The sequence below is a fragment of the Schistocerca americana genome, chromosome X (assembly GCF_021461395.2).
Source record: "Schistocerca americana isolate TAMUIC-IGC-003095 chromosome X, iqSchAmer2.1, whole genome shotgun sequence".
NCBI lineage: Eukaryota > Metazoa > Arthropoda > Insecta > Orthoptera > Acrididae > Schistocerca > Schistocerca americana.
Window position 1 is genome coordinate 300,519,480 of NC_060130.1, and position 3,268 is coordinate 300,522,747.

The window sequence follows — 3,268 nt, forward strand, 5'->3', positions numbered from 1 at the left end:
ATTTTCAAATAATAGTGATAGATTCAGTACTTAGGAAGATACAGAATGAGTGACGAAAATTAATTTATGTTACAAACTAAACGTCCACTGATCTATTTATTGAACTTTTATAAGGGTGTGGCATCGTAATTTTCGGCAAGATTCTAGTTCGTTGATTCTTACATCAACTCAGCATTTATTGATAAAATTGTCACAGCACGTTATCAAATTAAAATGAGTTCCTGCACCCTGTGCTTCAGTTTACAATTTTGTTAAGAAACTATATGCTTCCCCCAGTATATAGATGATTATACCATTATGTGTCCGACTGCAGTGGGAAATGATACATCTTTAACAATTACTGGACAACCTATATCTGTTCGGTTGTGACCCTGTTCACAGAAAATTATTCCATTTCCTTTCTCGTAGCTGCATTTTTTTGCTGCTCTGAACTCAAGCTGGATATGAACATTGGCAGAGCAAAGATGAGCCAGTCCTCCCAACCATTTCCCGGTAGATTTCTTGTAAGTGCGCTTGTCAGGTTTCCTACCCCTCGAAGGATATTAGTCAAAGGCACTTTTTGACTGCTGATTTTGGCTGATATGGTTTCGCAAATGATCGGACATTTCTCTCTCCTCATTTCTAATTCTCAGTCTCAGACTAATATTACTCGTATACGAATAAAAGGATAATTATCAATTATTCTACTGCTTCATTTCTTAAGTAATCGACCAGTTTCTTGCCTAAGTAATACATTTCATTATGTTACGATGTAACTTCAGGTCGTCAAAAAAGTATCACATTCATCATTATTTATATAATACAAAAAAGTTTGCTGTGAATGTAATAATGAGATATCAAAGCAGCCTACCTAAAAGTATTCAGATGGTGACCATCATTTCTCTGGGATATAAGTAATTTTCTGTTTCTCGTGGAAGACATCGGTCGCTTAACATGATGCGTCTCCAATCAGACAGAACCAATTACGTAGGGAAAAAGAATTTCAGCATTTTGTCCTTCATAGATAAAATTATGAGGACGCCGTTACCCAAAGAATAACGATTATGTGATCACACCACAAAACGAAAAGAATCTAAAATCATTAGACATCAAAGCACTCCATCTTCAGGCCACAAGTGCCCCATCGGGATCATCCGACCGCCGTGTCATCCTCAGTTGAGGATGCGGTTAGGAGGGGCGTGTGGTCAGCAAACCGCTCTCCCGGACGTTATGATAGTTTTCTGCGGCCGGAGCCGCTACTATTCGGTCGAGTAGCTCCTCAGTTGACATCACGAGGCTGAGTGCACCCCGAAAAATGGCAACAGCGCATGGCGGCCTGGATGGTCACCCATCCAACTGCCGACCACGCCCGACAGCGCTTAACTTCGATGATCTCACGGGAACCGGCGTTTCCACTGCGGCAAGGCCGTTGCCATTAGACATTAGATCATTATAAAATTACCGCCACTAACAGAATCGTAGGTAGAAAACATATTTAAGTGAGTAAACTATGTTTCAGAGTTTGACTTTTGAGCTGGTGGCGTTTCTTCATAATTCAGTGGATGATTCATGCAAGCAAATTTGATTCTGTTCCAGGTCAGGCAACAAACTATAAATGTTACAAACTCCCAATCAGAGTTTTGTTGCACTATGACAGTGCCCGAATGGACAGTGGAAGTTTTCTACGTTGCTTTCTAACTTCAATGCTAAAAAACAAATGCGAACTTGTAGCTAGATAATTTAAAATGGCCAAAGAATATACATTCTGAAACTGCCTGGCAGATTGAAACTGTGTGTCAGGAAGTTTCATATTAGCGCATACTCCACTGGAGAGTGAAAATTTCATTCTGGGAACATCCTGCCAGGCTGTGGCAAAGATATGTCTCCGCAATATCTTTTCTTCAAGGAATGCCAGTTCCGCAAGTTTCGCAGGAGACTTTCTGGGAAGTTTGGAAGGTAGGAGACGAGGTACTGGCGGAAGTAAGGCTGTGAGGAAGGGTCGTGATTCGTGCTTGGATAGCTCAATTGACGCCGGCACGGTAGCTCAGCATGTTCGGTTAAAGGGTTAGCTGCCCTCTGTAATAAAAAACTGAGTGAGAGGATCAACAGAAATTTGGTAGAACCCTTGCGCGCGAAAGGCTAAGGTCTGAGTTCGGGTCTAGGTTCGGCACATAGTTTTAATCTGCCAGGAAGTTTCATATCAGAACACACTCCGCTGTAGAGTGAAAATTTCATTCTGGAATATACATTTTGTTTCATTTTCTTAACTGCTACTATGCTATCGCAATGGGGTAAATTCCTTGACAACCATTGATGTTACAACAGTCGATAATCCCTTCACTTTCTTTCCCAGAAAGTTACCCAGTGTACATTCGTGGAAACATCGGCGTTTACGGAGGACATTACGCGGCTGCTTTAAAGTGGTAGGTGTAAGCGATTAATATATCGACCGATATCGTGTCTTCCATACATATAATGAAGGAGGCAAGAAGCTCCGTTTCGGTGCAGTGGAGTCCACTTTTTGGGTCAATGCATGCCATTTCCTCCGATCTAATGCTTCCTGTGGATTTAGGTGTCTTGATGTTAGAATTCAGGTCGTCTATAACCACGGCCTTCCATCGGATGTTCTTGAGGATTGTGAACATAAACCAGTTTGATAGCCACATCTCCCCAGATGTAACCCACCAATCACAGTCTTCCCTGTAGTCATTCTTCTGTTTGTCGATAATATTCATACCAAAATATTCCACGTAATTTGAAATGATGTGAACTTTCCCTGAAATTTGCATCACATCGCTTCCCTTTGCTCCTCTTGTATTCTCATCTTGGTCTGCTTTTACTTGACGGCAACGAGAGAAGTAGTAACTGTAGAGAATGCTCCACCATAAATTGCAGTAGGTCGAACTGCTGCTGTTTCAGAATTCAGTGCTGATTTTCATAATTCTGAAATTGTAAAGTTCAAACTATGGCTAAATTTAAAGATAGTTTCAGAAGTAATAGTTAAACTTTTGCTCTTGTAGTTTTATAATAGAAACTAGACGCAGCAACAAGTGCTTGAACAGACGTCTAGGTCAAGAATTTACTGAGCGAAAGGACAATACGAATGTGTAGTATTGAGGTAGATACAACTTCACAGTAAGCCGCTAATTATTCACTTAGAATTATGTGCTTCATAATGAATTTGGTAATGAACATTTTTGAACGGATAATTGTATTGACATTAACGTTTGCTGCTCTGAATTGTTGTTATAGCTGTGTGCGTAATTTGAGGAGTGTTTAACATAAGGAA

The 3,268-nt window shown here is 40.5% G+C and overlaps 1 pseudogene; it reads right to left on the minus strand.

The window, feature by feature from the left end:
- Window positions 1–1,295: 1,295 nt before the first annotated feature.
- Window positions 1,296–1,413, minus strand: LOC124556896 (annotated as a pseudogene).
- Between the last annotated feature and the right edge of the window lie 1,855 nt (window positions 1,414–3,268).